At 44.6% G+C, this 24669-nt stretch overlaps 1 protein-coding gene across 1 annotated transcript in view; it reads left to right on the plus strand.

Moving 5' to 3' along the window:
- The first annotated feature begins 21200 nt into the window (after positions 1-21200).
- The window catches only part of LOC114908555 (coiled-coil domain-containing protein R3HCC1L-like), a 43683-nt gene continuing 40214 nt past the window's right edge, over positions 21201-24669 (plus strand). Inside the window, 1 exon segment of the mRNA XM_029244812.1 lies at positions 21201-21255. The gene's annotated coding sequence lies outside the window, so the exon portion shown is untranslated.

The raw sequence follows: 24669 nt of genomic DNA on the forward strand, positions 1-24669 counted from the left end.
CAGCTTCACTGCAAAGCCATGCTGACTAGCTTCAGCTGCTCGGCACCTCTTTAAAAAATGTGTATTTAAACAATTTTCTAAAGGAGAAAAAAATCTCTTCGCCTCCTCACACCAACTGTTTGTGTAATTCAGTGACCTTTTATGAACCATCATCGTATAAGCGTCATTTTCCAGGGTAGAAATCAACTCATCCATCCCATTTCGTACTCTACCTTGTTCACCTAACATTTGTCTGTATACACTTTCTCATGTATTGAGAACTCACATTTATCATTTGAAATGGTTATATAATATTCTACCATATTAATGTCCCATAGTTTGCTTAACCATTCCCCAGTTGTGGAGCATTTGGGCAGTTTCCAGGGTTTTCCAATAATGAACAGGGCAACAATGAACATCTTCTTGCAAATAGTGTCTATTTGCTTTTCAGTTATTTTCATGGTGTATATTCCTAGAAGGAGGATTATTGGGTCAAAGGCTAGGAACACTTTCACGACTTTTGTTGCAAGGTGCCAGGCTGCTCTCCAGAAAGACTGCACTAATTTGCAATTCTCCAGTCTTTTTATTCTTGCTTTGTAACCTCCTAGTGTATCCCTCCAGGGGTTGTTCCAAATCTTCTGGGCCTGCCTGGGGTGTTCAGCTACCCTCACCCTCCAGAGGTGGTTTTACTGAGAGAGTTATAGGCATGTGTCCTCGAGTCTCCTCAGCTTCCTTCCAAGGCAACCTTTCTATTTTCACCCTAGCTCCCCTCCTGGGCTGATCTGCAAGGGAGAGGTGTCCAATTTCCTCTCCAAACAAACCTCCTTCTAGCATATTTGACCTCATTTCCTCCTGTCTCTTCAAAACCATGCTGCATTAGTTATTCTCCTCTTCTCACATCATCTTTTTCTCCCTCTTCTCCTGCTCTTTCCCCATAGCCTGCAAATATCCTTTTCCTAAAAGCAATAAGATTTCCCTTCTCCCCTTGAAGTACTCTTCTCTTCCATCACCATCCATCTTGCTGAAAGAATACTCTACATGTCACCTTCTCATCTTCCAGTTCCTTCTCAGCCTTTTGCTCTCTTTAGCTGATGCCCAACACGCAACCAAAGCGGCCAACTCAAGGCCACCAGTCATTTTCTTAATCACCCAAACAAATGACCTTTTATCAGTCATCATCCCCACCACCTTGTTGGCTGTTGTGTCCTCGTTGAGACTTTCTCTGGTCTGGGGTTCCATGGCAGAGCAATTTCCTTAGAGCTCCTTGCATCCTACCAGTGTTGTACCTGCAGAAGAATCTGTTCTGGGACCTTTTAGTGAACTCTAAATTATCCCTACCTCCCATTGTACAGCTGCCAGGAGAATTGGATGGAATTGATTTCATTTCCAGCTCTCATGGTGAGCTTATGACTGATCTAAGCCCTTTAGTATAAACCCATTCCTCTTCCCGCAGTGATGGTTCAGGGAAAAGAAGACCAAAGCAATCAACATGTGACATTTACATGTGACCTATGGTGACTCAACTAGAACAAAGCTCAAGACTTTAGTTTTATAGTTGAGGAAAGCCAGTTCTTTCTCTCCTCTTGGTATGAATGATAAAGCATTAAATCTAACTGCTGCTGGCCACCAGCTTACAACCTTGAGAGAATCTAGTGTAAAGGTGAAGCCAAAACACGGAATAGAGAAGGGTTTAGAAAACTGAAGCATAATGGATCCAGATTCCCGATTGAACCATGCCTGAAGCCCACTTTACTGGATTTTACAGTTACAGAAGTCAATAGATTCCTTGTTTTATTTATTTATTTATAATTTATTATTATTTTGAGCAGAGAAAGGTTTATCACAGGGCCAAACAAGGAGAACAGGTGCCTTATGCTCAGAAAAAACCCGAACTCCCTGATGGTTTTGGGGGAGAAGTTTTTAATAGGCAAAATTTAGGGTGAGGGCTACAGAGTGGGTTACTTTCTTCTGATTGGTTGGTGGTGAGGTAACAGGGCAGTGCTCCAGGGATCTTGTGCTCAGCCTGAAATTCCTTGTATTATTTAAATCATAATGTGTAGAACTTTCTGTTATTTGCAGTGGAAACATATAACCATTATAGCCCTCTTCACTATTCTCCCTTTATAATTTATATCTCATTGTTCTCACCCGTTCCAGTAGCTTCCATGATCACATCTATGTGGATGATTCCTCTACACTCCTACCTGACACCTGTCTCCTCACTTCCAACTCCAGCACTACTAGCTTTTTGCCAGGTAGCTGTATGTTGTCTATGAAGCTTTAATCTTAACATGTTAACACCAAGATTTTCACCACCACCGCCCAAGCCGGATCAACCTCGCTTCCCTATTCCCCTATATCTGATTATTCCTTTGACCAAGTTTGAAACTTTAGAGTCATCCATATCATTCTCTCTTTTATACCCCACAGCCAGCCGGCTGCCATGAGCTTGCACTTTTGCCTCTAGCTGCTTCTTGACCTTTAGTACCTCTCTCTCAAACTGACTCTCTTCCCAGTTGGTCTTCTTGCCTCCTGCATACCCCAGCTTCTGATCACCCTACACACCTTTATCAAAAACATCTTCCTAAAACTTCAAAGCAGTCAAATATTTTCAATGATTTCTCAATATGTTTCAGATTTAGTCCAGATTTTTCAAGCAAAATCTAATTCTTCCACAACAGGGTCTTTCCATTATCTTCCCCGTCTTATAATCTCTTTACTCTCGCATTGGTGCCCAAGATACAGCCAAAGTGCGTTGTTTTCTATTTCTTCCACATCTTGCTGCCAATGAGATGAATCCCATCTGGACCACCTTCCCTTCATGTTTCATCTATTAACATCCTACTCAGCCTTTAAGATTCCTTTCAAAAGAAATCTAGATAAAGTGTGCTCTGATTTCCCTGAATAGATACTTCTTTTTTTGAACACACCTCCAACCCGTCTCTCTTGTGTCACACATAAGAATAGAAAAACTGACTTTTATTTTTGTTTTCCCAAAGCACATGGCCTTGAAAGTAGTAGGTGCTCAATTAATGCTCATTAAATTAGCTTGAATCAAGGGCAACCTTATGGGAACGAGATGCCACATGAGGGTGCTTGAGAAGATTCACTAAACCTCTTTTTTCTTTTTCTTTTTTATATTCCAGCTAAGGATTTATCAAGTCAACAAATATATATTTAGTGCTTACTATGTGCAAGTTAACACTGGGATCTGGGAGAAGCTAGCTTTGAAATCTTGTACCCTGAGATGACTCAGAGCTGTGGTTCTCAGAGTATGGTCCATATGGATGTTCCTGGCAACTGAGGTCTGATCTACCCTCCTACAGTATCAATATTTAGGGCAAATTCTGAGCTGGAGAGCAATTAAGGCTAATGGGAAAAAAGCAATGGACTAAGAGTCCATAGACCTGATCTGGGCCTGGATCTTTCACTAATTAGATGTGTGACCTCGCACAAGTCTTTAAACCTCTCTGGGGCTCTATTACTTCTTCACCTGTGAAACAATAGGGTTAAACTCCAATGTTTCTCAAAATGTGGTCCTCAGAACACTTGCATCAGATTCATCTGAGTGGCTTTTAAAAATGCAAATTCCCTGGACTCAAACCAGTGCTGTGGAAAACAAATCTTTGGGGACAGGGTCTAGGGGTCTGCATTAGAGCAAGCTCCCCAAATGCTTCTTGTTCCATTCAAGTTAAATACCTTTAGAATTTTGGAATTACAAGGTTCCTCCTGTTTTAAAATGTAAGGGTTACAGGATTAAGTAAAAATTTGAGTTATTTTGCAGAGATCAGTAGAATGGTCGAGTGAGTAACCGAGAAGACATCTTGCCCTAACCGTGTCTGTGAAAGAAAGCTTAGGAGGACCCCTGTTCCGTGTCCTGCTACCCAGGCCACAGCCCCAGGACTGTGCTGCAGCTGACGCCTGTCTGCCCACTTGCCTCCTTTCTTATCCCTCCTTCCCTCTGTCCCTTTCTTTTTTCCTTTTTCATGCTTTTCTTTCTTCCCTGTCCTTCTCTCCTTGCTCCTCTATCTTCCCTCCCTCCAGTCCTTCCTTCTTTCCTTCTTTTCTTTTCCAGTCCTTCCAAAATCCCATCAGCACTTGAGTATACACATCCCGAGCAATGCATTTATTCGCACTTACCTAATGTACTCTTTTTCGGTGAAGTCTTTCCGGCTCCCTCAATCAGGTCTGAGCATTTCCTGCTCAGAACACTCACAGCACTTTGAACCAACCTTATGCCATTAATCATACCTTGCCATGCAATATTTCTAGGTCTACTCTATTGTACGCCCCTGAGGAACATGCTGTTTACTCACAAACACACACACCCCTTCTATAGTGCCCAGCCTAGTGCCTTGCACATGTTGATGGTATTTTACATGTATGTGCTGTACACTAGTTTAGTAAGTATTGTCACAGACATCAGTGAATAGCAAACACTGAACGAGTATTTACTGAATGGACCAATGAACAGATCCCTCTACTTTCCTTATCCTTTCCTTGAGATCGTCTTATCTCCTGTCCGAGTGGCAGGTTTGCACAGTGGCAAGGCCACTGACCTTGGAGTCAGAAGCTTGAGTTTGAAAACGTGTTCTACCTCTTTAATAGCTGGGTAGTCTTGGGCAAATTGTTTACCCTCTCTGAACCATATTTTATCTGTAGGGTAGAATAATACCTTATTTTTAGGGTTGGTGATGATGAACCGCAATTATCTGTGAAATAAGTATGTGCCACATTTATGGCACATAGCAGATAATTTTAAAAAGCTAGTTAAATGACATTCTTCCCTTCCCCCAACCCTTCATGTCCATTAGAATGTCCCTTAGGACAAACACTGGCTTTTCTAATTCTTTCTCTCTGGGTTTGTATGCTGTGTCTTGGTGCACTGCATACAAAGATGTGCAGAATACATTCTGTGGACTCTTAAAAATAGTCAATGTCATAAGGTGAAACACATATGGAAAACATTCAAACTGAAATGAAAGGATTATATTTGTCAAGGTTCTTTGTTGCAAGGTCCATAAACCCAATTCAAACAATCTTAAGGAAAAAAAAATTTTAATTGGCTCCCATAATTGGGAAGTTCTGGAGAGCATCTGGCTTTAAGCACAGCTGCACCCAGGGGTTAAAATACTGAAGTCAGGATTCTGTCTCTTTTTCTCCAGCTTTGGGCCCTGCTTCAATGGCTTCATCCTCAGGCAGGATCTCTCCAGTTTGTGGGAAGGATGGCTACTGACTTGCAAGCTGAAAGGAAGAGAGGCCCTTTTTATCTTTGTGTTGCATGCAAATCTCATGGAAGGATTTTCACTGACTCTGGTTGGGTTCTGTGCCCACATCAGGACCAGTGAGTGGGTCTAAAGGACGAAGTACGATAGTTGGCTCAGCCTGGGTCACATGCCCACCCCTGTGGCCCATGGGGAAGGACACAGTGGTTGACAGTCCTTCAGACCACAGGAATGAGGGAGAGGTAGTTCCTCCAAAAGATGGGGTGTCAGCAGACAAGACCAACTTGTTCAGCACACAAGTAGAAAATACACCATTTCCCACAAGATGCCTGCCTACTTTGTGTCATTTAAAGGGCCCAGCTTCATTTACTTATTAATTTATTCATTCACTGTTACTGGGGAAAATAAAATCATTTTGAGAGTGTCCTAAGCCCCAGGCCCAGTGCCAAGGGTTGGGGTAAAGCGGTGATGAAGACAAACATGGGTTTCCTCTGGTGGAGCTCAAAACCTCTCCCTGCATGAGCCGCCACAGTTTCTAAGGTCTCTCCGCTAACCGTGACCCTTGGCTTCCAGTAAAGATTTCCGGAAGAATCAATGGGACAGTATTTTAACTGAGAGGAGCATCACTTTATCCTGTTATCACCCACTTAGCACAATCAGTTTGCTGGCTGAACTGGCAGAGATCAGAGAATCAGAGGCTGTGGGATGAAAGGACTTGTAAGGCCAGCTCCCTCAGAGCATGTGCTCGGTTCTGGAGAAGATCAGGCTTGTTTGTTTGTTTGTCTTGTTTCTGTTTGTTTTTGTAATGAAAAAATTTTTTAATTGTGGTAAAAGGCATAAACATAAAATTTATCCTTTTAGCTATTTTTAAGTATATAGTTCAGTTGTGTTAAGTACATTCACATTCTTGTGAAACCAATCTCTGGAACTTTTTTGTCTTGCAAAACTGAAAGTCTGTACCTATTAAACAACAACTCTCCATTCTCTCTTCCCCCAGCCCCTGGCAGCCATCATTCTACTTTGTATTTATGAATTTAACTACTCTAGGTACCTCGTATAAATGGAATCATACAGCTTTTGTCCTCCTGGCTTATTTCACTTAGCACTATATCCTCAAGGTTCACCCACGTTGTAGTGTGTGTCAGATTTTCCTTCCTTTTTAAAGCTGAATAATATTCCATCGTATGTCTATACCATGTTCGGTTTATCCTTTCATCCGTAGGTGGATGCTTGGATTGCTTCCACCTTTTGGCTATTGTGAATAACACTGCTACAAACCTGGTGGGGGAGATCAGTTCTGATGGCAGGAACCCAAGTGTTCCGGAGCTTGGCAGGATTCACATGAGGTAGGACCCAAGTAGAACCCTAAATGGGCAAGTCCTGCGTGTGAAGGGGCAGCATGAGCGTTCAGAGTGCCCTCTTCGGGGGTGGGCTGAGGTTAGTGGAAGGGATGGTTTCCTGGGCCTGAGGCAGTGTGTCCATATCTGAAGGAGAGTGTCCAGAGGAAGGGAAATGCCAGACTTTATCTTCCTCACAATTTGTCCAGCCCTGGCCCTGATTTCACACTTTGTTGATCAATCTTTAGAGCTCTTGTCAGGTCACTGGAGGTGACTTCCAAACTACAACAGTGTACTAATTGCTTTAGGAGGGATCTTTACTCATTCTTCAGGACTCACCGCCCTCCTCTGCCGAGCCTTCTCTCAAGGCACACCCAGCAGCAGACAGCAAGCCCCTGCCACGCCCCAGCAGAGCTCAGCTCCCCTCCTGTGCTTTCACCTAGCCCCAGCTTCACTTTCCTTTGCCAGTATTGCCTGTATCAGACTTGGTAATCTGTCTGTTTTTCAGCTGTCTACACCGGACTGAGATTTGGAGCCAGCCTTGTGCCACGTGCCCAGCGTTGTTCCTGGCACCTAAGAGGTAGGCGTTCAACGTGGCTTTGTTTGAAGGTGAAAAAGGAGGGTCATACTGATTAAGCGGGGGCTGCTCAGTGATGCCCAGCATCAGTAGATTGTTAGCTGGAGGCTAAGCCAAATAGAAGTGGAGTGTCTAGGGGAGTTTGAAATGGCCACTGAAGACAAGGATCTAGGCGACCCAAGAGCAGGTTTCACAGCCCAATAGATCAATACCGTTCCTTCTAAGGAAGCAAACAGGATCGATGCTGGCTGCCCCAGGTCACTGAGCAGATCTGAAAGCCACGGGGCCCATGGGTGGAGGCTCCATGTGGACCTTGCAGAATACAACGTGTACCCATTTGGCAGACTGAATGACACTTTACTGAATTTCGTACCTGCTATGTTACCCGAGCCACCAAAAGCCCGCTATACAAGGCTACAGCAACAGAGGAACACACAATTGAAGCGTTGAAAGCGTCTTTCAATGTCGGGGCTGGCATTCTTGCTGCTGTTCCCTACTCCTCTACCCACAGCAGACCTTGCCTATTGGCATCCACACACTTGTTTGCCAAGCAGAGATGCAGCCTCAAAATGTTCTCTCCAGTGTCTCAGGCAGCTGGCGCCAAACAGCGCTCACGGCTGAGACTTAACGTGAATGCTTTCTGCCTTTTCTGGTCTAATCCAGCCTAACATCATTTCAGCAGGACTACTTTCCATGGCTTTCTAGAGGGCTGCTCTAGAAGCTTTGTGAGCCTATTTAGTTGTTGAACTCCAATCCAATTAAAACACGTTGTGTTCCTACCACAGGAAAGGCCCGGGGCTGGGTGTTGAGAGGTCCTATACCTGCCTTCTGGACGACACACAGTAAGGCTCTCCCTGTGTCCTATGACATTCCTTTCACTACTTGAAGAGGGCTGTCATGCCTTCCATCCCACCGCCCCCATTCCACCTCAGTCTTTCTTTTTTCTAGAGGAAATCGTCTAAGTACTTCTAGCCATTTCTTATAGTATTTGGTTTTTCAGACCCCTCAGTCTCTGGTTAGCCTCGCATGGTCATGCTCCAATTTATCTACATTCCCCTTAAACTGTGGTGCCCAGAACACACACAGTACTTCATCTGTCATCTTACTAAATCAGAGCACAAGCCAACACAAAAGGACATTTGGTTGAGTCTTGATGGGTGAAAAGGAGTTGGCCAAGTTGACAAGGCTCATCAAGGTGTCTCTAGGCAGGGAGAATGAAAACGTCCATGAAAGTGTGACCATGACTTGTTTGGGGTGGATCACGCAGGCTCTCGTATGGACCAGATCATTTTATTTTTCATGACTTAACCAGTATTGTTAGAATTACAAAACCTCAGAGTTCCAAAGATCTTTAAAAGGCACGATCACCCACTGGAAGATGTAGTTGCCAGGCTACCACATTCCCTGCAAAAGATTGGAAGTCTTGAGTATCTTCTCTAATAGGGAACTTTGTTAGTTTTGAAGGCAGAGCGTTCAATTTTTTGACTTCTGTGTTCAAAATTTCCTCCTTTTCAGTTGAAACCTGCCTGATTGTAATGTTAGTCATTTTGGGGGTTTATCGAGCATTTTATTTGCTCAGCACTGTCCTAGGCATTGTGTGTACATGGCCACATGTGTGCCGGGGAACATGAACGCTCCACAGGGGTAACTGAGGTGGAAGGAAGGACAAGGACAAATAAACTCATATTTTTGTCTCCTAGGAAATCACAGGCCAGCGGGGAGACACACAAAAGAGTAAAACAAACACTATCATCAAGACATGGGCTAAATGGTGTACAAATACAGAGGAAAAGGTAGTTACTTCCAATGAAGAGAGTAGAGATGGTTTGTTCTTGTGTCTACACAGCAGCCAGAGTCCTCTCTTTAAAAAAAAAATCAGATCACATTACTTTCCTGCTCAAAACCCTCCAAGGTTCCCATCACACACAGAAATAGACCCGAGGTCCTTACAGTGGCCTGTAGGATCGTGTGTGGCCCGACACTGGCCACCTCTCTTTGCCCGCGTGAATGTACACTTTTCCACTCTGATCACACAGACCTTCTTTTTTTTTAATTAACTAATTTATTATTTATTTTTGGCTGTGTTTGGGTTTTCGTTGCTGCACGTGGGCTTTCTCTAGTTGCAGAGAGCGGGGGCTACTCTTTGTTGCGGTGCACGGGCTTCTCATTGCGGTGGCTTCTCTTGTTGGGGAGCATGGGCTCTAGGTGCTCAGGCTTCAGTAGTTGTGGCACACGGGCTCAGTAGTTGTGGCTCGCGGGTTCTAGAGCGCAGGCTCAGTAGTTGTGGCGCATGGGCTTAGTTGCTCCGTGACATGTGGGATCTTCCCAGACCAGGGCTCGAACCCGTGTCCCCTGCATTGACAGGCGGATTCTTAACCACTGCGCCACCAGGGAAGTCCCCACACAGACCTTCTTGCCTCGAACCTGCTAGTTGCTATCTTAGGACTTCTACACTGGGTGTTCCATCTCAGGAACCCCATCCCTTGGTCCTCCCCATGGCTTGATCCCTCACTTCACCCGGTCTCTGCCCCATTGCCACTTGTGCAGAGAGACGTTGTCATCCTCTTATCCTGCCTTATTTACTTAATGACATTTATAACTACCTGAAATTATCTTTATATTTATTAACTGACATTCTCCTAGTAGAATGTAAGCTTACAAAGGCATGGATTTTATCTGTTTTGTTCCTGTTATATCCCCAGTGCCAAGAATAGGGCCTGACACATAACAGGTACCAAATAAATATTTGTGGAGTGAACAAATGAGTTAGTCTCCTCGAAAACCTATTCTAGTAGCCGTTCCTAGTAGCATCCAGTGTTCTTGCCTATAGTTTCTCAAAACAAGTCCAATCTTTTTGAAAAGGAGCCCAGTTTCTCATTTGAAATCCTGTGGCATTTCCTAATTTTTATGATTTCTCAGAGATTTTGATGGTGACTCTGAGACTGCAAATTCTTTCAGTTGTCTGAGAGATTTTCCTCCTAGGCTTAGGGACCTAGACAAATTGCAGGCACAAAGGATGCACATCTAGCATGAAGGTTACATTCTCAAGTCAGCATAGAAAGCTAAAAAGTGACATATTGGAATTTTCCTTGAATATCCTTAGCACTGCAACAAATCACTGATTCTGTAGTTCTGCACCCAAGGAATTGGTTTGTTTGCATTAGGAAGCCACTAGTATGAAAAATGTGGACCTCTGACTACCTGACTCAATCTCAGCCCCTTAGATGCTCTTCTTATAGGAAGTGTTTGGGAACCAAGTCTAGTGAGTGCTGGGGCCAGACTGTCTAATTGTGAATGCTGGCTCTACCACTTGCTATGCGACTATAGGCAAGTTACTCAACCTCTCTATGCATCCATTTCTTCGTCTGTAAAGTGGGATAATAACAATACATACCTGTCTCATAGGGTTATATTGAGGACCAAATTCATTAACGTGTATGAGGTCCTCAGACTAGCACCTGGCACATAGTATTTCAATTAATGTTAGCGATTATTTTACTATCTCCCATTTCATGTTCATACTGGGGCATATGCTCAGTGGGTGGAAAGGCAAGCAGAATGTGCTAGACTATTTAAATTGTACTTGCTTGCCCATTCTCTCTTGCTCTCTTTGTCTCTATTTCTCTCTTTCCCCAAATGCCAGTAGTTGAATTTGTATGATGTGCCCTCACCGTAAATTGCTTAGGTGCTTTCCTTCTGCTGGAATTCTATGCATTCTTATATTGATTTTCGTACCATTTCTAGTTTGAACACCTTTGTAAAGACTGGAGAAGGTGAGAAGAAACAAACATGGACTAGTTTGACCTCCTTGTCTCTGTCACCCGCATATTCCCACACTTTCTGCCAACAGTGGCTTAGCCTTTTCTTAATGTTCTCCTGCAAACATGGGTATTGAGTCCCTTTGACTGCTTTTAGTTTTTCCTGGAGCACTGACTCCTTCTCTGGCTTTAGCTTTTTCGACACTATTCTTACATATTCATGTTTCTCCCTTTCTTTTAGCACTGAGAAAGTAAAAAAATCAGGAAGAAAGGCAACACTGCAGAAAATTCATAAAAAATAGCCAACCAGTTTTGTTGTTGTTGTTGTTGTTTTTTAATGTGAAGAGCAGAAAAGAGAGAGGAGGCCTGAGGAGCTGGCATGAGGAGAAAGGAGCATTTGCTGTTATATAGGCAGAAGCCGCTGTCCTACAGCATGTGCTGAACTCCCTGGGGCCAGAGTGACAGGAAGCATGCAGGGCTCTTGGGGGCGCTCCCACCAGGTGTGCAAGCAAGTTTTGACCACATCTGGAAGGTTCAGTTATTACAGGTATTTGCTTTCCTTCCAAGCCCTGGGACAGGATTCCTTACTGGACTCGTTCATTCATTCAGCAAATACTTACTGAGCACTTATGTACCAGGCATGAGGCAAAACATTGAGGGTAGAAAAGATGAAATAGACAGTCTCTTCCCTTAGGTTGCTTATGTCTGGTGAGAAAGTAAAACACAAACAGATAATGTTCCTACAGCAGGGTAAGTACCATGTGTTAAGCCGGGTGCCCCAGAAGCTGTCCCAGGTGGCAATCCGAGAAGGACCAGTAGAGGAGCTGAAGCTGAAATGGGGAAGTAAAGAAAACCAATACCGGGTGTGTTAATGAACATGTTACTGCTGAGGGCAAAGGGGGCTCAGTCCCACTGGGGATGTCTCACAGCTAGTGTGGAAGCTATCCCAGTGTTGCCCCATCTGAGGCTGAGAATCTGGGGTATTTGCCCATTGACTCCCGCCCTCTAGTCTGCCCTGACCTCTGGCTATGCACATGCATGGCCCTAGGCAATAGAAAGCTACGGGTGTGTAGAAATGATGGCTTCGATAGGATGTGAGCAGAGCACTGACAGTATCTGCTGCACGCACTTACAGGAACAATTACAAAGCACTACAGAAGCTGTAAAGAGGAGCTTTCAACTCAACCTAGTTAGATCTAAGAAGCCTTCCTGGAAGAGGTGACAGTTGAGCAGGGTCCTAAAGGATGCCTTACTCCAGAGCTGTTCAGCAAGGTCTGGGGCAGAGTCTTTGCTGTCTTGTCACACTAAAGATTTTGCACTGAGAGTTCTGGCTAAGATGAACAAAAAATCTGTTTATCTCTATGCGTGGGGTTTGGGAGGCTGAGAACACGGCGAGAATTCAGAGGGTTGACGTCCTCACAGTGCTGTCCCCTCCAGAATTGAGTCATGGAAGAGAGAACAGCAAGCAACCCGTGTCTCCTGCATTGGCAGGCGGATTTGTGTTTGCTCTTTGTAAAGAAAGCCTGAGGACATTTCTGGGTTTGCCCAAAACCTACCCTGGGTTTCTGTCGATTTGTGGATTAGGTGCTTCCTCAGAACATCCTTCCTTCCAGAGCGGTCACTCTGCAGTGGAGCCCAACCCCAGATGCTCTCTGCACTCACTCCTTCATCAGTACCACCTCCCAGTTAGGCCGAGGATGTGGCAATCGGGCTGCCCAGAATTGCTCTCCCCACCTTCAGCTGCCCTGAGCAGAGTTCAGATTGCACACTTCCCGACACTCAGAGATACCCATTAATATTTAGCATGTTACATTTCCAAAGCACTTTGCTAACACAAATTGATCTTTTCGGCACCCCCTTGTGAGGCAGTTCAGTACTGTTAGCCCTACTGGGGACATCAGGCTTTGGGAAGATAAGCCACTTAGGCAAGGGCCATGGCTGGGGAGTGATGGATCCAGATTAGAATCAAAGGTCAATGAGACCAGTTGTCTGAGCCTCCAGGTGGAACTCCAGAGTGGCCCCAGTGCCCCCTTTCTGCCCAGGATGTCTTGGAACAAATCCAGCCTTCTGAAGTTTTAAATAGAATGGGCTTGTCATGTCTAAGACTGGACTGTTACAAACCAGCTATTGTTTAGGGAGTGCTTATTATGTGCCAAGAGCTGGGTGCTTTACATAGAATGTACCATTTAGTTCTCACAACACTTGCCCACCTCTGTGATGTCACTACTATTATTATTTTATGCATCAGAGAACTGAGGCACAGAAAGATTAAGTAACTTGCTTAAAGTTGTCCAGTAATTGGTAGAGCCAGGATTTAAACCAAGCTATTCTTCAGAGAACTTTAACCAATATGAACCAGGCTAAGGGTGGGTAGAGGGACCGAGTAAAGCAGAATCACTCTTGCTGAAGTTCTGCCTACTCCCAGGCAATTCATCATATGCCTTGCAAGATTACTTCTGGAGGTAAAGGAATTAGGTGGGGGTGAGGGGGCTGTCTGCGAAAGTGTTCTTGAGGAAGGAGAGTGTAAAGGAAAGTTGCTGGTTACTTGATTTCCTCTGATTCTACCCTTGGCTCTGCATTACCAGACCTGCCTAAAAGGACAGAGAGAGGATTAGTTCATCCAATAAGCAAGGGTGGGGCCCATGTGCCATGCATTGTGCTTAGTTATGACACTCGTGCTGGTGGGGTAGAGACGCACGTAAATCATTATGATTGGGTCGGGAGTACTACAACCAAGCGGTATGAGAGCTCATGGGACAGAGGAGGCAGAAGTGACTTGTTAGTCTAGGGAAGTTGGGGAAGTTTTGTGGCGGTGACACAAGTTAGATCCTGGTGGAGATGGAGGAAGGAGAGAAAGGGCATTCCAGGCAGAGGGGAGAACATGCACAAAGGAAGGGAGATGTGAAATAGCATGGCAGTTTGGAGTGCAACAAGTTCTGTTTATGTGGAAATGGGCTTCTTGCTTTCTTGATTTGAGTAAGCCGATTTGGGGTCCCACTGCCCTAGATGAGGGGCCAGGTTACCAATTCTAGGTTATCCCTGAGAATGTAACTCTTTGTGACTTGTCTAGCCAAATTCTTGGTGTTCTACGGCTGAGTAGAAAAGATGATTGTTTAGCTAATATTTAGCAAGTTCTACTGTGTGCAAGGCGCTGTGCTGGGTGTTGTGGATAAGGGATCATGACTCTGAGTGCTATGGGGCCATGGGAAAGAGTCTGGGGCCGAGGGACTGTATGCCGGGAAGGAAATTTTGTAAAAGGGTCACTCTGCCCCTACTACTCTGCTAAGGGAAAAAAGAATTCGTGTTGCAATTTAAAAAATCTCTTTGTTCCCTACTCACCCCTGTCCCTTATGAGCAAAACCTTGTGTAATGTGTATGTCCCTTTTCCTCGCTGCCTCTCTAGCGTTTACCAAACCATTTCCCATCCATTATATACTTAATCCTCATGATAACCCAATGACGCAGGTGGCCTTGGTTGGTCTCCATTTTATAGGTGAGGAAACTGAGGTTTGGTGACTATCCAAGGTTACATGCTTTATAGCAGTAGAAAGTTTCCCCATCCTGATCTCATGTTTGTTCTATTACACACACCGCCTTGTCTTCTAAGTCAGCGGTCAGCACAGCCTCTGTGCTGTGCGTGCCAGGGGTTCCCAATGGCACCCTGGGGTGGGAGGTGTCTTGCTGTACATCCTGAGGTAGGTATTGAGAATGTTAAAATCAAGGCACAGATGGTGTTGCATTGGAACCTAAAGCCCAGCTGTAAATATCTGGCTCAGTTAGAGCTGAGCCAGGAAATTCTAAGTGACAGAAGTTATTACACTATTTTCTCAATTATAGCTCGAAGGAGTCAAGTTGCCCTCAGATCAGGATGAATATGGACATAATATGACCTAGCCCTTCCCTCCAAGTGACATTGTGGTTTTGGATAGTTTAGCCGGACAAGCCTTGAGGTCAAGAGGCGGGTAGAATAGGCTTGGTGCAGGAAAGCTAATTGTGTGTGCGTGTGTGTGTGCGTGTGTGTGTGTCGTGTGTGTGTGTTGTGTGTGTGTGTGTTGGAGGTACTGGCACAGCTTGCTGTTGGATTAGAGCATCAGATATGTGACCTCACAGCAGACAGTCAACCAAAAAAAAAAATAGTTGCTGCCATGCCCCTTTTTTTAAAATAAAGGTATTTATTTTTATTTATTTATTTTTGGCTGCGTCGGGTCTTCGTTGCTAAGTGCAGGTTTTCTCTAGTTGCGGTGAGCGGGGGCTGCTCTTCGTTGCGGTGCGCAGGCTTCTCATTGCGCTGGTTTCTCTTGTTGCGGAACACCAACTCTAGGTGCGCGGGCTTCAGTAGTTGTGGCATGCGGGCTCAGTAGTTGTAGCGCACGGGCTTAGTTGCTCCGCAGCATGAGGGATATTCCCGGACAAGGGCTCGAACCCGTGTCGCCTGCATTGGGAGGCAGATTCTTAACCACTGCACCACCAGGGAAGCCCTGCCATGCCCTTTTAAAGGTGGTTTCAATTAGAGCCGGGAGATTTTTCTGGGCTCCTAACTAAGGCTTGGGGTCTGAAGTCATTTGTTGCTCATCAGAGTCCTCTGTCATGTTTTCCTCATGAATTACATAGGAGCTGTCTGGTTGACACTCTGCCCTCCTATTGTCCTAAAAAGTCTTATTTTTCCTCCAGTTGATACCCAAGACTGATACAGTTCTAGATAGTAGCACTTACTGATGCTAGTCATGAGGGAAGGAACCAAGTGCCCAAAAGCCCAATAAAATTTGGATCCTTCTGCATTTATTGGCTGCAGGTCACTGAAGGAAAGAATTCTCAAGTTAGGAGGGACCAATAGGGCCCACATTTCCAAGGGGCAGGCTCATTTAGTCTCTCTTTCCTAATAACATTTTCTCCTCCACCATCCATGCCATCTGGGTAATTATAGTATTATATTAGGAGGATATTGAAACTCCAAGGAGACTGTGAAATGTCCCCAGCAGAGTTCTTCTTTTATATATACCTTGTTCAAATTGTCCATTTTGAAGCTAGGCTGTAGATGACCAAGCCCTAATCATTGAACAGACAGGCAACATGGAATCTCCAAGAGTCCGAGGACCAGATATCCTCTATTAGTTACTCAAGGATTCCGAAGGGTCACACTACTAAAAGAGGGGGACCTGGCATCAGGAGATTGTGAATGAGAGGTGATGTAATTTAGTGGTTGAGAGCTCAGACTCCAGAGCCAGATTGTCTTGGTTCAAATGTCAGGTTTGTCAGTTATTAGCTGCACAGTCTTGGCTCTCAGCTGCCTCCACTCTAAAATGACGGTAATAATAGATGATACCTTGTAGGGTTGTGTGAGGATTGACTCAGATCAGGCATATAAAGGGCTTAGCACAGCTCCTGCACACATTAAGCACCTAAGTGTTAAACGCTATTATTTCTTAAAGGGAGAATTCTTTTCCTGCTCTAGGGTGTTTCTCCTCCTTATGTCCTTAACCCCCCATCCCCCTTGTTTATATTTCTGAAGCCAGCTGCTCCAATATCCTCTCTTCTTCTGGTCAGGCATGCAAAGGAAAAACAGCTTGCACATGGGCATATTTTCTTCTGTATTGCTTACAGCATCACCTTAAACCAATATACCACAGTTCATTTTAATCCAAGAGCTAAGGGCCCTTTAAACCAGCCATTCCTTATTTATTCTGTTAAAAAAAAAAATCAAGGTCCTTTTGTTTCACATTCCTTTATCGTATTTTGTAAGGCACCGAGCACATATTGGATGCTATGTAAATGTGAAATACTCTAACAATAGTAACTGAGACAGATGAGAAACTCAAGGAAGCAAAGTTACCATTTTGAGTTTAGCTCTTTATTGATGGGCTGAGTGATTTGGAAGAGACAGTGTGGCTCCAAAGCTAAAGAGCCCACAGGGATTAAGAGGGCAAAGGTTTGAATCTCAGCCACAGCAGCAGCTCTGGCGACCCCAGCCAGGAAGCTTCCTTTCCCTGGACCTCAAATTCTCCCCATGAATACTAGGATTAATTTCACAAAACCGTCTCCCAGGGATGTTAAGCCAGGGCTGCCATATGTGGTTTTACAGACTATGCAGTGCACAAGGGTGCCAACTGAGGGGGTAAGTGGGGGCTGAAATGTAGCCCACACTCTGCTCATCAATCTGTGCACCCTGGTGATGGACAGGGTCCACCTGGAGAAAGGGACACTTTATTCTAATTTGCACAAAGTAGTATATGGGCTCGTAGAGGCCCTGTGTGAAGCAAGGTGATAGTGATAGGGCACAGAGCTCAGCTCATAGAATGGCTGCATTTATTCAACACCCGGTTTTTGAACACCTGCTATGTGCCAGGCCCAATCTAGGGGCTGAGGATATGGAGATGAATGTAAACAATTTCTGCCCTTGGGTCCCCTTTCCTTCACCAGCCCATCCTCCCCTAACGTTCAGTCATCAGCAAGTCTTGTAGACTCAAACTGCAAAATATATGTCAAGTCCACTCAACTTTTTTCTTTTCTTTTTCAGTCTTTAAAACATTTTTTTTAACTTAAAAATATTTTTATTTATTTTTATTTTTTAGCTGCGTTGGGTCTTCGTTGCTGGGTGCAGGCTTTCTCTAGCTGCGGCAAGCGGGGGCTACTCTTCGTTGTGGTGCACAGGCTTCTCACTGCGGTGGCTTCTCTTGTTGCGGAGCACGGGCTCTAGAGTGCACGGGCTTCAGTAGTTGCGGCATGTGGGCTCAGTATCTGCAGCACGCAGGCCCTAGGGCCCGCAGGCTTCAGTAGTTGTGGCTCTCTGGCTCTAGAGCACAGGCTTGGTAGTTGTGGCACATGGGCTTAGTTGCTCCACAGCATGTGGGATCTTCCCGGACCATGGATCGAACCCGTGTCCCCTGCATTGGTAGGCGGATTCTTAGCCACTGTGCCACCAGGGAAGTCTACCCCCACCTTTTTCACTGCCAGCACTTCATTTTATAATTTCTTACCTAGACTACTGCAGCAAATGGGCTTCTACTTCTACTCTGGTCCTCCAAACAAAAGCAAGAGTGACTGTATAAAAATGTCAATCAGATAACATTACCCCCTTGTTTAAACATTCTGTTGGCTATAATTTAGTCCAGGGTCCTCATCATGTCCTCAAGGCTGTGCACATCTGGTCCTAATTACCTTGTCACGTCATCTGGATCACTCAACCCACACTCTTGCCATCTGTATGAGTCAGGGATTCTTCACAGAAATAGGAACCAATAGGATATATATGTATCTCCTACATATGTGTATATAAATAGGATAAATATATATCTCCTATATAGCTGTATATATGTATGTGTGTGTATATATGCATATATAAAAGGAGATTTATTGTGAGGAATTGGCTCATGTGATCTTATTGAGGCTGAGAAGTCCCATAATTTGCTGTCTGCAAGTTGAAGACCCCAGAAAGCCAGTGGTGTAATGCCAGTCCAAGTCCGAAGGCCTGAGAACCAGGGAGCCGATGGTGTAAATCCCAGTTTGAGGGCAGAAGAATACCAACAGACTGATGTCCCAGCTCAAGCAGGCAGGCAAGAAGGGAAGGACTCCTCCCTTTCCCCTTTTTTATTCTATTCACACCCTCAGCAGATTGGGTGATGCCCACCCACATTAGGGAGGGCAAATAAGCTACTTATCTGAGTCCACCCACTCAAATGCTAATCTCATCTGGAAACATCCTCATAGACACACCCAGAAATAATGTTTGATCTGGTCACTCAGTGGCCCAGTCAAGTTGACACATAAAATTACCTTTCACACCATTCCACAAAACTGACCATACTGTCCTTCAAACAGCCTAGCTCATTCTTTGTGTGGTCTCATCCCTTTGGCTGGAACACTGATTCCCTGGTTCTCCCCTTGATCATCTCTTTCTCATCCTTCAGTGCTCACTGGAAATGTCACCTCCTCAGAGAAGCCCTCCTGGACCACCTTGTTAAAGTAGCATAGTATTCTATGTCCACCACCACTCATTGCCAGTATGTTCTACAACAAAGCAGCCCAGCTCAATTTGTAAGCACACAGTTCTTTGTTTACATTCTGTCATATCTGCTAGATTGTAAGCTCCATAACAGTAGGGACCATGTTTGTTTGTTCTTCACTGTAAATCCCTTCAGCGTTTTGCTAGTCTCAGGTGCACAGTGATAAATATCAATAAATATTTGCTAAATGAAGTCGTTACAAAGAATTTGTCTCTCACATGGGAGTAATCACTACAATACAGTGTAGAGATGCATTTTGAGACACAGGCAGTGATATGCTGGTAAACTGATGCTCAAAAGCAAACAAACAAACAAAACCCCCCTGATTTGTCATTTGCTGATTTCCATGGTGGTGTAAATACTCCCATCACAGCTGATTTCAAGTTACCAATGGTTTAAAAACGGACTTGTAATATTCCTGAATATTAAACAGCTTTTCAAAGCTGGAATGAGCTGGCTCTAGCCTATCACTGAAAGAGAGGTCAGCATGGGTGCAATGAGAACCCAGGAAAGAACAATTAGTTCATCCTGGGAGAGCTCAGCAAAGGCTTCCTGGAGGAGGTGACACTTGATTTGTGTTTTGAAGGTTGGGTATGTTGGCTCAGGCCCTTTGCCTCCAAAGTGGCTAACACAGCCCTGCTGCCAGTAGCCCATGTTCAAATGTGCCTGGCTCCTCTACTCAGCTAGCTCATCTCTGCTTGCCCGGGAGTTATCACCTGACGTAGTCCAATCCTCAGAAAATCCTTCCATGAGCCTGGTATTCTACTGGTTTGCTTCGAATGCAGCAGAGTAAGACAGAAGTTAGTCAAGGGAGAAAGGGAAGGGTTTTCCAAACAGAGGAACAATTTATGCAGTTCAGCATTTCGGTAAATCTAGAAGTATATAGGAGGCAGTGGGAGGAGATTAGCTCCTGACAGGCTTTGTTTGATATGCTGATTCACACCATAGGGTGGGTGGCAGAGGGAAAGGGAAAGGAATTGATTACTTTTCCTGCATAATAATTCCTGCATAATTCACAGCTGGTAATTGTGGGGTTTTGTTTTTGTTGGTTTCATTTTTTTGGTATGGGATCATTTGATTAATATCTATCTCTTCCAAGAGACCATCAACTCCACAAGGGCAGGGACTGTCTTGTTCACTATTATTTTCTCAGTACTCAGCACAAAGCCTGGTATATAGCATCAACCAAATACATCTTGCTGAATGACTGAATCATCTGGGGAATGTTTAAAACATGCCGATATCCACCTACCCTGAAACAAGATCTGCTATAAATCTCTCTTCTCTGAACCTCCGAACCACAACATGTGTAAGGATGGAGAGTAAGTAGTGGGGCTGGTGTCCATATTTTGTAAAAACCACTTAGGAGATTCACTTCCATTTCTCTTCCCAAAGCCAATCAAGTGGATCCTTTAAATGCTTTAACCAAAAGTGTGATATGATTAATTTTTGCTGGCTGCATAAATAGGCCTGATGGCAGTAGGGAGGACTCAGAGGTGCTGAAGTGCTGGGACCAGTAAGGAAGCCCACGCTGTGACCAGGTAAGAAATGAGACGGGTCTGATTTAAATCTCTGGCAGTGGTGTGAAGAGGGAGCAGATTCAAGAGATACTCAGGACATAGAATCTACACAATTTGGTGCCCATTTGGACATAAGTGGATGAAGGAGTGAGACAGAGGGAGGAATCTAGGTTGAAGGTTGGAGTGAATATTAGTGAATAGGGAGGAGGGAAGAGTCACTTGAAATTGCTACATTTCAGATGCCTGTGGGACACTTAAATGTTAGTGTTCTCCAAGAATTCTTGTGAACACTAATATTTAAGAAGCAGGTTAGAAAAAGAGTTGTTGAAGGAGACTGAGAAGAATGACCGGAGAGGAAGAAGGAAAACCTGAATAGTGTCAGAAAATAAGTGATAATGTCCAACAGCGTCAAATGGTGCCTAAAGCTTAAGTTAGATGACATGAGTGATGGCAACAAGACCACTTTCTGTGGGGGCAGAAGCTGCCGGGTAGAGGACGAAGGAAGCGGAGACAGCGAGTTCAGACTAATTTTTTCAAGAAACTTATCTGTGGAAAGAGGAGGGATGGTATGATTGAGCTGTATGTGAGGAGATTTGAGCCCGTTTACAGCTAAGAGGTAGGGGAAGGGTTGAGCAGACGGGACCGCAAACACCTGCCCTCGCGCGCCATTTTGACTGCCTCCTCCTCCCACGTGACCGGGAGGCAGCCCGCGGAGGCCGGCCTCGCGGAAACTACAGCTCCCAGAAGGCCCCGCGGCGCTGGGGGGGCGGAGCCGAGGCCTGGCGCGCGCCCCGACGGCGCGAGCGGAAGAGCTGGAACTTTGAGGAGGCGGCGGATGCGGGGAGCGACTGTGCCGCCGGTAAAGATCCGCTGCGCGTCCTTGTCCCTCCTTCTCGCCGCACACCAGGCTGGGGCTCGTTGCTTCCACTTCTCTCTCCACACTTGGCACAAGCTTTCTTTCCCCTTTGTTTGTTATCGGTGTTTTTCTTCTCAAGTGAGGCGTGGGGCCGGCCCCCTCCTGGGGCGGAGGTTACTGGGAAGCTTCCGCCCTTCGACCCCAGCGGGCCCTGGGTTGCTGGGGACCCTCTCAAGGCCCTTTTTACTTCCCAGGGCTGCGTGCTCGCTTGGGGCCCTCTCCCCAGTTACTGTCTGCGGAGGGGCCGTTTCTTTCCTGGTTTCAACAGGTACTGAGCGGGGACGTGGCGACCCCTTTCTCTCCCCAGGGGTACGGGGCTGTGGACGGCGGGGGCCGCCCGAGACGACCCCGGGGCTGCCGGCGATTTCTCTGGAGCGAGTCTGCCGCGCTGCCAGGGAGCCCCGGGCTGTCGGCTGGGGGTGAGCAGTCTAGTAGAGAGGGTGTACTTCCTGGTTTTCTTGGGCCGCCCTCGGAAAACTCCAGGTCCGATTTTTAAAGTTTTCTTTATCAATAAAGCCTTCTCTCAGGGTTGAGTAGGGAAGAAGCACGGGATTTGGAATCTGATGTGCTGGGAGGAGTTTCGGGTATGTCACTTGCTAGATCTGTGGTCCTTTGTAGCACATTTACCGCAGCCTCGTTTTCCCAGTCCGAAAAATGGGGGTAATCGTCTTTGGCCTGCCTGCCTTCCGTTGTTATGGGGTTCAGCAGAAGTGACATGTGCGAGAAACCACGTTTCAAATACAGCAAGCTCACTATCTTTCTGTCTACACACACACACACACACGCTCGCTCGCTCGCTCCCCTCTTGCTTTGTTATAGCCGTCCTTTCCTCAGTGCTACACAGGTACGAGTATCCCAGAGAGCGCTTAATGTTCCTCACATGCGCTAAACTGATGCCTGTCTCCAGATGGTCTGCTGTCTCTTCCCCGTTTTCAGATACTGCTTGTGCTAAACCTAGCTCTGATTGTAATACGGTACCCCTATCCTGTGTATACTAGCTGAAACAAGAAATATTGGGGTTATTTTCACCTCCCTAGGTATATGTGTTCAGAGTCTGTGTTACCTTACAGTTAGAATTCAGAATCTAAACAGCCAATATTCCAGCCTAGTTTTTATTCTGGCTGTTCAGCTCTGAGACTCCAAGCAGGTGGCTTTTTGTGGTATTTTTCCCCTTGTAGAGAGAGAGGATTTTACAAACAACTTTTTGTGGGTTTGGAGGTATAGTAATGAGGTAATCTTGTATTTATCCTGCAATCATTGGTTGAAGAATACCTGAATGTGGTTCTAAAAACAAAGAGGATGGCAGTACAGTGACTTAGTTGAATATACAAAGTTGAACAAATTTGAGTTCAAATCCCAGTGCTGTGACTTCTAGTTTATGACTTTTGGCAAATTATTTCTCCTCTCTAAGCCTGTCTACTAATTTCTAAAATGGAGATGATAGCATTTATCTCACAAGGTGTCTGTCTATAAGGATTAAATGAGATGTGAATATAAAGTAGTGTTGGAGTGAGTACGTGCTCATTATTTTGTTGCTGTTGTAATTGATGACTATGATGATGGTAAAAAATGACGATGATAATTTTAGGTAAAGTATTTTCTTGAGATTCCATTTCTTTTTTGTTGTTGTTTGTAAAATGAGGATAGTTATCCTTAACTGATAAACTTTAAAAAAAAAAAGCTGTAAATAGAAGTGCTCAGATTGCAGGGTTGTTTTTTTTCAATTTTTTTTAAGCAATTGCATTTTATCTAAAGATTATATTAGGCTATTTTTTACTTTTAGAGGTTTCCAAAATGCTCTTGTTGTTGGGGTGTGCTGTTGGACTGGTGCTTCATTTATAACCCATAGTAAGAATGCAGTTTTCTGTCTGAACAATTATCTGTGTTTATGACTTAGATATTGACTATTTACTAGGACAGAGTTTTTTGTTTTTTTTTACATCTTTATTGGAGTATAATTGCTTTACAATGTTGTGTTTCTGCTGTACAACAAAGTGAATCAGCTATACATATACATATATCCCCATATCCCCTCGCTCTTGAACCTCCCTCCCACCCTCCCTATCCCACCCCTCTAGGTGGTCATAAAGCATCGAGCTGATCTCCCTGTGCTATGTGGCTGCTTCCCACTAGCTATCTGTTTTACATTTGGTGGTGTATGTATGTCCATGTCACTCTCTCACTTCGTCCTAGCTCCCGCCCCCACCTTGTCCTCAAGTCCGTTCTCTATATCTGCGTCTTTATTCCTGCCCTGCCCCTAGGTTCATCAGTACCGTTTTTTTAGATTCCATATATATGCGTTAGCATACGGTATTTGTTTTTCTCTTTCTGACTTATTCACTTTGTATGACAGACTCTAGGTCCATCCACCTCACTACAAATAACTCAGTTTTGTTTCTTTTTATGGCTGATTAATATTCCATTGTATATATGTGCCACATCTTCTTTATCCATTCATCTGTCGATGGACACTTAGGTTGCTTCCATGTCCTGGCTATTGTAAATAGAGCTACAGTGAACATTGCGGTACATGACTCTTTTTGAATTATGGTTTTCTCAGGGTATATGCCCAGTAGTGGGATTGCTGGGTCATATGGTAGTTCTATTTTTAGTTGTTTAAGGAACCTCCATACTCCATAGTGGCTGTATCAATTTACATTCCCACCAACAGTGCAGGAGGGTTCCCTTTTCTCCACACCCTCTCCAGCATTTATTTGTAGATTTTTTGATGCTGGCCATTCTCACTGGTGTGAGGTGATACCTCATTGTAGTTTTGATTTGCATTTTTCTAATGATTAGTGATGTTGAGCATCTTTTCATGTGTTTGTTGGCAACCTGTGTGTCTTTGGAGAAATGTCTATTTAGGTCTTCTGCCCATTTTTGGATTGAGTTGTTTGTTTTTTTGATATTGAGCTGCATGAGCTGCTTGTATATTTTGGAGATTAATCCTTTGTCAGTTGCTTCATTTGCAAATATCTTCTCCCATTCTGAGGGTTGTCTTTGTCTTGTTTATGGTTTCCTTTGCTGTGCAGAAGTTTCATTAGGTCCCATTTGTTTATTTTTGTTTTTATTTCCATTACTCTAGGAGGTGGATCAAAAAAGATCTGTCTGTGATTTATGTAGGACAGAGTTTTACAGAGCATTTTTTGTTGGTTCCCCATCCTCCCCACCTTTCTTTTTTTAAAGCCAGAGTATTTGACTGTAAAAGTTCATTCTAGTGGGTAGTGTCCAGAAGATTTGGTGACCGTCATTTTTGAAAGTGGAAACACTTAGTGAGAGGTGCTGATGGTGGCACTGGTGTGTGTGTGTATCTGTAAAGAGTGAGAGTTCAGAGAAACCAAGGAGGAGTGCCTAATA

Source organism: Monodon monoceros, unplaced genomic scaffold, assembly GCF_005190385.1.
Source record: "Monodon monoceros isolate NGI ecotype Baffin Bay Population unplaced genomic scaffold, NGI_Narwhal_1 Super_Scaffold_4, whole genome shotgun sequence".
NCBI classification, from domain to species: Eukaryota; Metazoa; Chordata; class Mammalia; order Artiodactyla; family Monodontidae; genus Monodon; species Monodon monoceros.